The 15,219-nt window shown below is 40.1% G+C and overlaps 1 protein-coding gene across 1 annotated transcript in view; it reads left to right on the forward strand.

Annotated features, from left to right (window-relative positions):
• The window catches only part of lmo1 (LIM domain only 1), a 553,232-nt gene that overhangs the window by 65,455 nt on the left and 472,558 nt on the right, over positions 1 to 15,219 (forward strand). The gene's annotated exons all lie outside the window — the stretch shown is intronic.

The raw sequence follows: 15,219 nt of genomic DNA on the forward strand, positions 1-15,219 counted from the left end.
AACCTTATCTTGACCCTAGTGTATTGAAAAACTATCAGCTGATATCAAATCTATCATTTTGCTCTAAAATTCTGGAAAAAGTGGTGTCACGGCAGCTCGTAGACTATCTCACTGAGAATAATCTCTTTGAGCCACTGCAGTCTGCTTTTAGAAAATATCATTCCACAGAGAAGCTCTCACTAAAGTGATGAATGATCTTCTGCTTACAATGGATTCAGACACCACTACAGTTCTGATGCTGTTAGATCTCAGTGCTGCATTTGATACCGTGGATCATCATATTCTACTTGATAGGCTGGAAAATCATTTTGAGATTACTGAGAGTGCCCTTGCATGGCTGACGTCATACTTGACCAGTCGTTCTCACTGTGTTTTGTACAGAAACACTACCTCTAACCTTAGTGACATGAAATTTGGGGTTCCCGAGCGGTCCATCTTAGGCCCCCTGCTTTTCTCCCTTTATATAGCACCCTTTGGGCACATATTACAGCATTTTGGGATTACCTTTCACTGATACTCAGTTATACATGCCGATAACTGCTGGTAATATCATTCACATAAAATCCTTAGAAGATTGCCTTGCATCAGTGAGAAGTTGGATGTCTAGAAACTTCCTACGTTTAAACTCTGATAAGACTGAAATGATGGTTCTTGGTCCAGTGAGACATCGGCATCAATTTGACCAGTTAACGCTCAGCCTAGGCTTGTGTGTCATACATCACACTGACAAAGTGAGGAACCTTGGGGTAATTTTTGATCCTACATTGTCCTTTGACCTCCACATTAGAAATATTATGAGGACTGCTTTCTTCCACCTGCGAAATATAGCGAAGATCCATCCCATCCTGTCTATGGCTGATGCTGAGACCCTGATCCATGCGTTTATCTCTTCTAGATTGGACTACTGCAATGTTCTGTTTTCTGGTTTACCACAGTCCAGCATTAGGGCTCTCCATTTGGTTCAAAATGCTGCAGCCAGACTTTTGACACAAAACAGAAAGTTCAACCACATTACACCCATTTTGGCATCCCTTCACTGGCTTCCTGTCCCAGTGAGATCAGATTTTAAAATTCTGCTACTAGTCTATAAAATTGTTCATGGACTGGCACCTCCCTACTTAGCTGACCTAATTAAACCTTATGTACTGGTCCGGGCTTTGCGTTCTCAGGGTGCAGGACTACTTTGTGTCCCTTGGGTGAAGAAGAAGTCTGCAGGTCATAGAGCTTTCTCTTATCGTGCCCCTGTTCTGTGGAATGATCTCCCTGTGTCAATAAAACAGTCAGATTCTGTGGAGACTTTCAAGTCCAGACTTGAGACGCACTTATTTTCCCTTTCGTATGGCTAGCATACTGGTACAGTTTTGTCTTACGCTTTTTACTCTTTTAATTCATTTTATTAGTAAACAGAGCGTGCCGTGGCCTCAACTTTACCTAAATTCTGGGTTTTTCAGTGAAGCTTAGGGCTAGTGGCCGGCAATCACCTTAGTATTTCTTCTGTTTTTCATGTTGATTAATGCTGACAAATTATACTGTATTTCTTGTCTTTCTGATTTTCTGATGCCTGATTCTGTTTTTCTCTCTGTTTAAAGTGCAGCTCCATCCAGAGATGGGAGTTGTATTTGTGCTGGAGACCCTCCTTTCCTCTGCGCCAACAGCATTTCCTGTATATTCTTTTTGTGAATTGTTCTGTAATTTATGTCTGCAAGCAGAGGGTCACCCCTTTGAGTCTGGTCTGCTTGAGGTTTCTTCCTCAGAGGGAGTTTTTCCTTACCACTGTTGCTCTGGATGTTAGTAAGATTAGAACTTACTTGTGTGAAGCGCCTTGAGGCAACTCTGTTGTGATTTGGCGCTATATAAATGAAAACAAATTGACATTGAAAAAATTTACGAGGCACTTGGATATATGCATTAGCTTCCTGATAGAGGTGCACAATATGACCCCTTTATGCGCATCCAGCTTGTGGCAACACTTCGAGGTAAGCTCCTTCTTGTGGCACATTAAGTGCTTTCAGACCACTGCTGTGCATGTGTTGAGTGATGCATTAGGAGACAGACTGTCGAAGATGTGTGCTTTCCCATGGATGCTACTTGCATTGATTTCAAAAGGCTTTTAATTTAAGGCACTTTAACTTAAGGCAGAGGGAAAGTGTGTGAATGTATAAGTGTGGCAGCACATTCAGCCACTAATGCTACAGTCATGTTGAATAAAAAATTGATAAGGCCACAGATTTAAAGCTTGCTCCTGCAAATCAGCATGTGCTCATCATCAAACTATTCGACTGATTAATAAAAATTCAGTATAGCATAATGCTTGAAATGTTTCTATGGTGAGAGTGGACTGGATAGTGGAAGCAGAAGAGAAAAGTCGTAATTTATTAGAAGACAGTTATCCCTCAGAGAATGAGACTGACAAACTGAGGAGATGCTGCTTGTTCCTGAGTGGATGACCTTGCTTAGCAGTCTTGAAATCACAGGTGACCACTCTGCTTCTTGTTAAGTTTCCCCTGGATGTGTGTGGTAAGTGATATCACTGTTTTCAGCTGTGAAAACATTGAGCTGAAGGTTGAAGACATGCAGAAAGAAAAGAGGGAGGAGTGCAAGGTAACTGTCTATTGAGCAGGCTTAGGGCACCAATGTGTCAGGCTCATTCACCTTGGCGGGAGAAATGTTCCAGTAAGACAGAAGATATGCACGGCACCAGGTCACATCCTGAAGTGCTGCTGCTTGTAAAACCTGAACTCGCAGCATCTGCATTTCATATTTTAATCTCTTTCTGAAGTGCTCTGTAGTAGGAAAATAAGGATGTTCATAGAAAACATTAAGTCCTGTTGCATATTCAGAGGAATACGACTGATTTGAGGGGCAGATAGAGAAATTGTGTGACAAACCCTCTGTGATGTACCCCTAGGTTTTCTGAAGAGTGGGTTTAAAACTCACTTGGTTCAGCCCCAAAATGTTGCCATATTGGCACTACTTGACTCCACCTAATTCCTGGCCAACCAATAAATGAGTAAAGAGGCGGAGCATAGGAACGACTGGATTGACTTGGGACAAATGTACCTGCAACATGCCAAACAAGCTATGTCTAACAGGCTAACGTTTGTTCTGGTGTTTAATTAATGCATATTTTTACAGACTGGGTGGCGGTTTTCATAATGGGTGGCTTGAGGGTGGGTATACCAAAATATGACAAGCATATTGGTTCAGAAAATGTTGCACCATCACTGAACAGGCCCGGCGCCAGAAAAAAAATATTAAGGGGGCGATGAGTTTATCACAATTTATCGCAGCCCCCCCCCCCCCCCCCCCCCCAAAAAAAAGTGTGCACCGGAGGGGATGTGCCTCTGAGCGTGCGTAATGAATTGGGTGCGCTCCTAGAAAGCTCGTGTATTTAGGCTACACCATTGTAAGAGACTGACTGAGTAAGAGTAAAGAGTGATGACAGTATTTTTTAATTATTATTTGAACGTATAGACCCTCAGTCAAGTGATCTCCTGCATACCACAAAACCAAACGACACGAGACAGTAGATTAACCCCACATACAGCCCTCCATCACAAGCGCAAACACAGCGCAACTGGGCATGACAGTCACACAACGGGTCAAAGATAAACCTTTCATGTAGATATATTTACAACAATACATAACTTTAATATCTGTCATTGCGGGCGACTGGCTGTGAACGGAGGGACTAAGAAAATGCGTAGCGCACAACAACAGCATGTTATTTGCATTATTATCACTTTTTACTGAGATACACAACACGTAACGCGTACATAAAAAGTTGGGTCACTTAACTTTTGTTGTGTCGGCTCTTGGCTAGCTGGCGCGCGCTGCTCTCCAATTTAGCCAGTGCGTCCTCATCAAGCTGGCTGCTTTAGCTGCTGTTCATTGTCGTACTATCCGTGAGAAAATCATCTGGAATATCCATATTGGGACCAAAACACACGTCTCGCATTTTCATCTTTTCCTCTGTGGACAGTTTTTTTTTTTTTTCCCCCTCTGCAGACAGTTCTTGGGCTGCGTGCGCGCTATGACATCATTTGTTTATGCATAGTGGGCGGGTATAGCCAGGTACCGTCGACGTAAATCTATGATACCGGCCCAGCAACACCCCAGTAAAGTGATAATAATATTGAATAACTAATATTTTGCTATATTTTCCAGTATTTCTTTTTCTTTCTTTTTTATTTTTATTTTTTTGATAACTCTCACATCCGAGGGGGCGGGATTGATGACGTGAGGGGGTGTCACCCCCAAACACCCCCTCGTGGCTCCAGGTTTGTCACTGAACCCAATGCATCAATCTACCATTACCTGCTAATTAGTGCAAAAGGCATTAACATAAAAATTAAATAAAACAAAAGTTTCAATCAGTGGAAATAATGGAACACAGTCTGCTTAAATGGTTATTTAGTACTGCACCACAGTCCATATTGTCTCAGATATTTGTAATAAAATGTCCATAAAGTACAAATATGGTTGAGTCCATAGCAGCTAGTAGGCACTGCTAGCCGGGCCCCAGAGTCTGGACTCCTCTAGCTTGCATATATATATATATATATATATATATATATATATATATATATATATATTATGACCCCCAGGAAAACTAGCTACAGAGAACAAAACAATTTTTGTACTAGGCAATAAACATAGTTATTTGTGCTGGTTGAAGTTGAAGGTTTTAACATAGGTTGCTATGGGGAGTGTGTCACTTTTGGAGTTGGTCTCAAATGGACATTCTGCAAGTTTTGGCACTTCTGAGTTGGCGTCATTTTCCAGCACAGGAGGTTGGGGCTTGTTTGTTACAGCTACAGTCCTCATCTGTTCAAATAAAACCTCTGTCTGAGTCAGACACCGTCAGAGTGATGAGTAAAATATACACTATGTCTATCTTACCTATTAATCTGGGCACCCGGCTGTGAGGAAGGTTTTGATGCCTTACCGCCTCCCGTCCACATGAGTTCGTTGGTATCTCTGCCCATGTTTGGATTTTGCAAAGAGCTTGTTTCAATACAACACAGATCACAGCACATTGCTGAATGGATTGTAGCCGTCTCTGTTTGAATGTGCACTGTAGGACTGGCGACAAGATTTTCTGTCCAGCAGGAATGTGAGAAATGCATGTTTCGACAAATAATTGGAGTCAGTACACTGTCATAGAGAGATGAAGGCAAGTAGATAAAATAAGAAAAATGCACCTTTGTTCAATGTTCTCAGTGACATAGTGACATCATGGGCTGAAAAGGCAATTGTGCCTAAATTATTTAGGTTTTACAGGGACTAGGAATCCTTAGCTTTTGTGTGCAGTGCATTTCTCTATGTGTGCATTTGTCTGTCTGTCTATGTGTGTGTGTGTGTTTTCGATCTTGAAAAAGACTGTACATCAAGGTGAAGCTTGATACACAAATTCGACTTACTAATAACATAAACCAGAGATTGTTCATGTCTTTTTACTGCTCTACCATGGAGAGAATCCTCACATGCTGCCTCTGTACGTGGTTTGCCAGCCGCACGGTGACAAACAAGAAAGAGCTCCAGAGGGTTACCAAAATGGCACAGAAGATCACTGGGTGCCCTCTACTCACACTGGGGGATGGTTCTTACTGTCTCAGGAGAGCCAACACCAGCTTAAAGGACTCATGCCACCTGGACCATTCTGTGTTTGTGCTACTGCCATCAGGCAGATGGTACATTAAAGCAAGTACAAATTAAATGAAAAACAGCTTCTACCCAACTGTTAGAGGTATGAATGCCACTAGAACCAAATAGCCAGGTCACATGCCACATTTGAAATGAATGCAATATTTGTTAATGTGCAATATCCACTGCCAATGAAATGAATTATATACAATCTTTTTTTGCTACTACGTACTAATAAAAATTTTTTTATTTTGCACTTTGAACACACCTTTTTCATTTTCTTTTCTTCCCCAGGGCCCATTTGCACAAAGCAGCCCAAGGCTAAAAAATAGCTCCTAGTGACGTTATTCTAAGAAAAATCTTAGAATTCCTCAAATTGCATTGAACTGAGTTTTGAATTGAATTGAATTTATTAGACACCCATGCATTCTTAGACAAATTCGAATTCTTAGACATTTCTCAGAATTTTCCCTTGGTAAGGTGAAAGTTGTCTGCAAAGCACCTTAGGCCTTAAGAGAGCTCCTAAGGTGCCAAACTGGTAAAAAAAAAGGGAGGAGGACTTTTAAGAAGCCTAAGAGTGTCTTAAGCAGACAAGCTGGTGGAAACGACAAAGAAGAAGCAGAGATATTCTCCCTATGTAGAATGACAGTGAGTCAGTAACACACTAATAGATTGATCTACGTAATTCTTTTATGTTATCATATTCACACATTAATAGTATTATTATTTTATTATTATCAGTATTATTGATATTATTTTCTTTTATTATTACTTCTATTTTGTCATTTGATTTTTAAATGGACCACAATGTTAATAAGTGTTTTCACGTGTCATGCATGTAATTTTACGTATATTATGTACTTACATTGAACTTATTAATAAACTTGTGCACCAAACCACACTTTTAATATGTAGAGATAATCGGCATGTGAATGATATATGTTAAAACATCTTCAAGCTGTGTAACAATTCATTTTGTTGTGAACTGTGTGGAATAATGAAAGACAAGTGAGAGGTTTTGTCTTTTTGGCACTCTGCCGCTAGGAGATGCTCTTATTTTTCAGATGTAACAACACAAACCGTGAGGGGGCGTCATCACACATGATACACTTTTCACTTATGGTGATAACATGGTGACACTTAACTCACTAAACCAACTGAACTACAAAACACAATAAATCAATAACACTAACATCACTATTAAACTAACATGAACCACAATAACAACATTTAAAACCCCCAGTTGCAGTTATTGTTGTTGTTGCTATTATTATTAATATATGAATAAAAATAAATTAAAAAAATTAAAATTTGACTCTTTTACGACAACGAAAGCTGAGCCATTAACAAACAAGCTGAGACGCAAACAGCTTAATGCTGTTTGCTGTTATTAATGCTAATAGCATTAATCTGTTAGCTTAATGCTAACAGATCGAAGCACTGCTTCGACCTGCAAATTACTGCTTCGATTGGTTAAAGGTGCAAAGCAAAGCCGCATTGCAGAAAAGTTGATTACAGACTCGCTGCAGGGTCTGTAATCAATGTAGAGAAATGATAATTTTCCTGACAAACACCCCCAAAAACACGGCCACTCTGAAGGACCGATAAGGGAATTGTTAAGCAAAAAGATTATTGATGTTGGTGGACCGAATCATTTCTTAACGATACCCTAAAGGAACCGGTTCCCGATACCCATCCCTATTCATATGTAGGAGCGCAGAGTGCATTTTTTTTCATTTCCCCTTCCCTTTCGTGACAACCAATCATAGCTCTTACAGAACCATGTGATACCTAGCAACGGGGTCAACCTCCTCACTAAGATCGGAGTTTCTGTCAACTCCTTGCCCAGAGTTGCTCTCAGACACCTCTTGGGTCTCTCTGAGGCTGGGAGTCCTTGCCAGGATATTTTAGGCTAAGTTAGGAGCTCCTTGAGAGCACTTTGAGATGCACTGAGGATACGGACCCAGTCTTTTAATTCTGCACATGGTTTATATTTGCACTGAAAGGCTTGCACCTTACATTTCGTTGTACTTGTTACAATGATAATAAAGAATCTTTACCTGAACATAGGAGATGTTGGATATTGAGTACATTTTGATTCTAACTGTGGCTGCCAAGGGTCCCAGTTTGGGAAACATTTGCTTTTATTCCTATTGTAATGTTTTAATTGTTTTTATGTATTATTATTATTATTAATATGCATATGTCGCGGACATGAATGAGCGAAGCTCGTTAGCATCTCACCATGTCATTTAGGTCCTTCAAACTTTATTTTTAGTAAATGCTTCAGGGGAGCGTTAGCATGGCAAAAACCTTTCACCTCCCTCCAGACCCCCCGCCTTTTAAGCATTTTCCTTATTTTGCCTTTCAGCTTCTGCAGGGGCTCTGCCCCTTATACTCACCACCTTTTTAAGCAATTTTCTTTTTTGCTTTTCAGCTGATCCCCCAATTACAGCCTTAACCCCCTGCCACTTTAACATTTTTTTTAATGTAGATGTAAATTAATATTCAAAGTTTTCAGCTAGTTGACAGTAGGGCTGTACAATATGGCCAAATTATTGTATCTCAATATTGTCATATAAATTGTCATGTAAATGTCACTTATATACATGCGGTCCTGTTCTTGAGCCGCTTAGGTGGGTAGGGAGAGTTCCCATGGAATAAAAAAGCTTTTCAACCTACCATCCCTGGTTCTCAAGACCAGGCACCTCAGTGGCTTGACTCTCTCTCTCTCTTTTTTTTTTTTTTTTAAGATTTTTAGGTGCACCTTATGACTATGATATAGAATAGAATAGAATTGAAAAAACTTTATTGTCCCCAAAGGGAAATTTGTCCTGGGCACATTGCTACTTGTTGCTTAAAAACAGTACAAAAAACAATAAAACAGATACAAACAACATACATTCAGACATCCACCATTAGTCCTTTAGGGTATCGTTAACTGATTAATATCACTTTGAGCAGATGGAATCAGTTAATCAGTGAAATCACCTGGTGGAATCAGTGGCTGCAAAAAAAAAAAAACTGCACTCTCTTGGCCCTTTCTGGAACAAGTTGCCCACCCCTTGTCTAAATTACATGCTCCAATCATATAGAAAACTACACCACATTATTTGCCGAATCATAAAGATTCCAAAAAAGGTATAGTTTGGACAATCTGTGACTGAATGTTATGGAGTTATGAGGTGAAAGCAGGAAGAATGGTGACAAAGGTCAGTTTCAGTTTGTACAGGGGTCAAAAGTTAAAGTTGCTCCATTAATTTAGCGCCAGCTGTATTTGTGCAGAATTTGATGCTTGTATCAACATTTGAAGGATTGTTTCAGTTATTTGCTGCACTAATAAGCCAACAGAACCAGCTGCTGTCTGTTACCTTAAACATGTGTATATAAGTCAACCCGAATTAAAGGAGAAATGTTGCTTTTAACAACCTGGACCTCATTTCTGTCATAAAATATGGTCGTTTACTCACCAATATAAGTTTGATGTGATTAGAAGTCCATAGTTCAAATGACGTGTTCAGTTCAAATCTGGAGCAAACATTATTCTTCTTCTACTCAGATGGATTAGAACTTTTTGTGGTACACAGCACAAACTACTGGACAGGAGGAACCTAGCAGTCAATGTGACTCACTAATTTGAAAATGCAGCTCTTTCAACCAGACGTGTGGTGCTGTGACATGTCAATCATCTGTGTCCAATCAGATTTCAGGAGAGTCCAGTGAAACCCCGGCCTCTGCTCTAGCTCCACCCATGCCAGCAAGTGTTTGACATTTGAACATTTCCTGTTTCACTGTGACTGAAAATTTGACACTTCCTGTTTGAGTGTGAGCTTGCCACTGAGTTCCCGCAACATTCCATGGGATCTCATCTGTCAATCCAGGAAGTGTTTGACATTTGAACATTTCCTGTTTTACTGTGGATTTGAAAATTGGCACTTCCTGTTTAGGATGCCCTGTACCATGAGTGAGCTTCGTGCCACTGTGCGAAGCTTCGCTCATATATTACTATTATTTTTTATTAGTTTGCTGAAAAGAAGTTTATTATGACCCATCTGAGTACAAGAGTTGATTTATGTCTCAGTCTTTCTGAGCAAATTGTTTTTCCACTTTTTGAAAGGTGTAGTCGTGACTTTGTGGTAAACAGCTGTTGACAGGAAAGCAGGTTTCCTTATTGTCGAACTACAACTGGACCAAATGACTTCTGAGAGGAAACCCTAACAATGACCAGTCATGGCAGGGGTCCAGTATAGGCATTATGTGAACATGATTAGCTGTCTACAGAAGGACTGCTAACATTCAAGATTAATCTGTCAAAGCAGGCACACCTTCTTTAGTCTTAAACAAATTGTGATTCATGACTGTACTCTACGTATTTCATATTGGGTATCGCTGGAATGACTTTGATGCCTGGCCTACTGCGTGCATTTTTAAAGGAGATTTAGTGGCATTATTTATCCATGTAGTGTTTTCCGCCAGCACGATCGTCCTTATGCTTACCTGAACATCTTTGTTCCACCACCAAGTCCAGATGCCACACCTAGCACCTTCCTAGCTGTTTCCCTCACCATCTCACTGTCCTTTTCCAAGTGTCCAAAATAATTCCATCTCCATTTAGTACCTCTCTCACCTTCTCCCTGGTTTTCACACAAGTCTTTCTCCTTCAGCTTCCACCATCTGATCCTTTGTTGAGCTCTCACTCTCTTCTTCTTCTTCACCTCTAAAGTCATCCTACAAACCACCATCCTATGCTGTCTAGCTACACTCTTCCTTGTCACCACCTTACAGTTTCCAATTTTTTTTTTAGCTTGTATCTCGTACAACGAATGTAATCCACCTGTGTGCACCTTCCCCCACTCTTATATGTCACCCTGTGCTCCTCCCTTTTGTTAAAGTAGGTACTCACCACAGCCATTTCCAGTTTTGTTGCAAAATCAAGTATCATTTGCCTTTCCACATTCCTATCCTTGATACATATCTACTATTTACTTCCTCATCACCTCTGATTCCCTTCGCCAATATGCCCATTGAAGTCCGCTCCTATCACCACTCTCTTTCTCCTTCATTTTACAACCTACTTCTGGGGTATATGCACTGATGATATTCATTATCACCCTTTCAATTTCCAACTTCACACTCATAACCCTGTCACAGAAACTCGCTCAGTTTCCAACACACTCTTAACATACTCTTCCTTTAAAATGACCAATACCATTTCTCTTCCTACCCTCACCATGATACAACTTGAACCCACCTATGATGCTCCTGGCCTTACTTCCCCTTCAGTTTGCTCCTTGTATGTCAAATATATCCACATTTGTCTCCCCATCATTATAGCCAAACCTCTCCCTTTAGCCATTATTCTGCCAACAATCAAAATCGCTGACTCTCACGTCTGTTCCAGTTTTCCTCCTCTCCTGCTGTCTCTGAAAATCAAAAAGTAGCCAATCCTGAAAACAACAAACAAACAAACAACAACACCAACAACAAAACGAAACAGTGGACCTAGCAACACTATGTTCGGATGTCATTTGTCTTGCCCAGGTCATGCTACACCTCTTTATTTATTTGTTGGTTTGGTGGTGGGCAGCACGGTGGCTTAGTGGTTAGCACTACTGCCACACAACAAGATGATTATTGTGTGCGTGCTGGTGTCAATGCGTTTGTTTGTTTATGTGTGTCCCTGTGACAGACTGCCATCCAGTCCAGTTGTACCCTGCCTGCTGGGGGAGGCTCCAGTCCCTCCATGACCCTTAGTTGGAGTAAGTGGTTGAAGATGAGTGAGTGAGTGGGTTTGTTGGTAGTTAGATGTAGCGAGTCAGGGACGGCTGAGATGCTAACATCCAAAGCTTCAAACCCTCTCTTCAGAAAGCCTGTGGGTTTGTACAGGCTGTGGGTAAAAGTTGTGGTGGTGCGGGGTTGAAGCATGACATTCACTGCATTTTCTTCCACTTTAACATATAATAGATACAGAGAAAATACCAGAGCTACCATGAGAGGCTTTAAATGATAAGCCCCTTAAAAAATACTGGATGCAAAATGCCACACAATTTCACAAAAGACATTTTTCCTTCTCATTTTGACCACTGTGTCATATTTAAAAGCATCACTTCACTTTAGACAGACTGGAAATATCGGTGTGTTAATAGAATATTGTAGGAATCCCATTACTCTTTTGAATCTCAGCGTGAAATACATAAATTGCAAATGGGCCAGTCTGTGGAACGTGGAAGATCCCCGCTAATGAAGGGGTCTCATTAGCATTTGTTAAAACTCAGTGAAGTTCTTACATGCTAAAGGTCAGACTGCTGTTCTGACATGGGAAGATGAAAACGTTCTACTTTTTGGGGGGAATGTCATGATTTGAATTAAGATTGTCAGATTGGCTGTAAGCTCGTATCACAGTGCAGACGTCTTGTATGACCTTTTCAAGGAATTGTCATTTTCTGCCCCTGTGATGCCACCATGGTGGGGCGGGGTGGTGGCGGCGGCGGCGGTGGCAGGAAGATCCTCTTCTTTTGCTGTGTAATTTATCCTGGGTGTTACTGTTCACAGTGCACAACTCCCAGCCAGCGGCGTGCGTATCTACAGAGCAGCAGGCTACAACAGCAGCAGAGACAAGGACGAAACTGCTCCGTGCTCATATCCACAGTGTTGGACAGGGCAGGATTGGCCTCCGCTGTCGAGCACAGTGCCTGAGTGCCTGAATGGTTTAAAGCCAGCGCGATCACAGCTAACGATATTAACGACACTCAATACTCCAGCCGCACTCATGAGCGGTTAGCTGCACACACAGCAAGTGGTTTCAAGCTGCGTCAAACTCTGCACTGAACGCTCGCTTACTCAGTGACATAACTCCTTTCTCTGTGGAAACACCTCATATTTATCTTTGAAGCTGAAAAGTAACTTTCCTGTGTTTTACCATCTTATTATTGTCATTAACTAGAGAGGTGGTGTGAGCACTGGTGTTTGTCTATTTTGTCTGCAAAACTTTGTGGAATGGTCAATCTAATTAAAAGGAATAAAACCGATACTTTGTGGCCAATATGATCTAAACATGGAATTTCAATCTTCTTTCTACATAAACGACAACTCCACCTACAAAGTTGGAGGAGGTTATGTTTTCGCCCCTGTTTGTTTGATCTGGTTCTGATCCAAATTACAGAATTTGTGGCCATTTAAATTTGACATTGAAAATCCCTTTTAATGTATATTTTACATTATATCTTAATCAAACGTGCCCCAGTCACTCTTGTATTTGAAAGTGAAGTGCAGACTGGGACTCACTATCACATGATAAAGTTTATCTGGATCTAATCCAGATTGTGAATTTTGTAGACATTTGAATTTAATATTGAAAAGCCCATTTTGGTGTACAGTTTGCATTATATCTCAATTAAAAGTGCCTCAATCACAGGGCTGGATCCAGAGTGAAAATCTGACAGATGCATTTTTGCCCAATGATAAAATAAAAATCGTACGCGTCTTGTTATTTAATAATCTTCATTCTTTTATTCGTGTGCAACATACACTGTCACACTTCTTTTAATATATTTATTATACTTCATGGACCATAGTGAACACTTCTTATTTGTATAAATATGATGTCCTAAAAAAAAAAAAAAAACACTGAACAAAAATTGACTGTAAACAGGATCAAATTTATTGCCAAAATCTTTCAATTATACCTGAATCTATATATGATTTTTTTTAAATTGATAAAATCAATAAAAATATGACTGCATATATTCTTAATAATAATATATTGAGATACAGACAGTTCACAGAAGACATTTTCCATTGATACCAATCAAAATTAGAAACAGTCCAGCAGGTAACAATATTCATCATGTCCATGACTAAATGTACTAAAACAAATACATCACAATTCTACACATATCACAACTGTGATATGTGCAGAATTGTGATGTATTTGTTTTAGTATATTTAGATTTTGGTGTGATTTGGCACTTTATAAGCCGATTAAATTGAAATTGAACATTTTATTGAGTGTTAAAGTAAATAAATATGAAATTGGTCACTGGATTCTTAAACTTTGGACATAATAAACTCTACATGGTGGATCCTTGATCTCTGGACATAAATAGGAATGAACAAAATCTGTAGTTTTTGTCAAAAGCATTTCCTTTCAGACATTATTGGCATGAATGTCTTTCCATATATCTGAGCTGAGCTCTTACAGCTCACTGTGCTCCACTTCAGCATGTAATTTGTAAAGAAATGCAGCACGTTTCATTTTGGGAGGAAAAAACCTTTTAGTCGATTGTAGGTTCTTGTCTGTATTACAACGTTTGTAAGAGGTGTCATTTTATTTAAAGTGGCAATTCATTTTGAAATTATTAATTTCGACCAGACTCTGTCTCTGCAGAGAGCCGCACAGTGTTTCGAGCTGTGTGAACGGAACGGAGGACGATTCTCATTTCTTGACTGCAACAAGCCAAGAGTCCCAGTTAGTGACTTTAATACACACAAAAGTGACTCATGATATTTTTCTTCTTCCCACTCCTTTTCGAGCAAAAATTAAATGTATCTGATTGTTTAATATGTACTAGGTTCATGTATTTTGTTACACTGCTCGACATGAATTAATAAATGAAATGAAATATTTTAATGACTTTAATGACTGGGCCGAGTGCTTCCACTTCAGTTATAACAGCAGACGTGGGATGAAGTCACCATCAAGTCACTCTCAAGTCATGAATCAGCAAGTCCCAAATCAAGTCTGAAGTCGTAATGACCACCAATTGTTTGTAAACTGACTTGAGACTTGACTTGGGACTTGCTGATTCATGACTAGAGAGTGACATGACAGTGACTTTGTCCCACTTCTGTATAACAGCATCAGCGGTTGCATAAGTAATCTGAAATCTCCATTGCTCCATCTTTATTTTACTTTTAGTCTTGTAGTACAGTAAATGTTTGTTTCAAATGCTCCACCTCGTGGTTATATTTTATGTTTCCAAGCCAGACAAAAAATACACCTGTGGTTATTGGCACTAACATAAAGTTATACATCAGCTTTCTACTGGTCACATGACAAATGACCTTTGACCTGAGGTGACCTTGAAATGTCAACCTCATTTAGAATGGCTGTTTTGAGAAACTACTTCAAGACGCACCAGTGGGAGTGTCAGCTGTGACATTTTGGCCATCTTTCTTTGGGCGTGTGCAGGTCCTTCAGTGTTGAGGACCCCAGAGGCCAAAAGGATGCACGTTTCACTTGGCTGTGACAGATAGATAGTAATGCTTGTCCACTCGACATTGCCAAGTGATCAGAGCTATTAGACTAGTTCTCCATGCCCCTCTCTTGTCCAGTGTGGCAAGTTCATTTTCAAGTGCATTTAGAAAGAAATCTGGCCAAAAATCAACGTATTTCACTGATGTTCCCTGGGCAGCAGAAGCATTTTTCTGATGGAAAAAGGAGATGATAGTTGACTTTGGCAAGAGGAAAGCACAACACCTACCAGTCAGTATAGACAATGTGGGCATTGAGGTGGTCTCCACATACAAGTACCTCGGTGTCCACATTGACAATAGATTGGACTGGTCAGTGCA

This window comes from Thalassophryne amazonica, chromosome 2 (genome assembly GCF_902500255.1).
Source record: "Thalassophryne amazonica chromosome 2, fThaAma1.1, whole genome shotgun sequence".
Lineage (NCBI taxonomy): Eukaryota > Metazoa > Chordata > Actinopteri > Batrachoidiformes > Batrachoididae > Thalassophryne > Thalassophryne amazonica.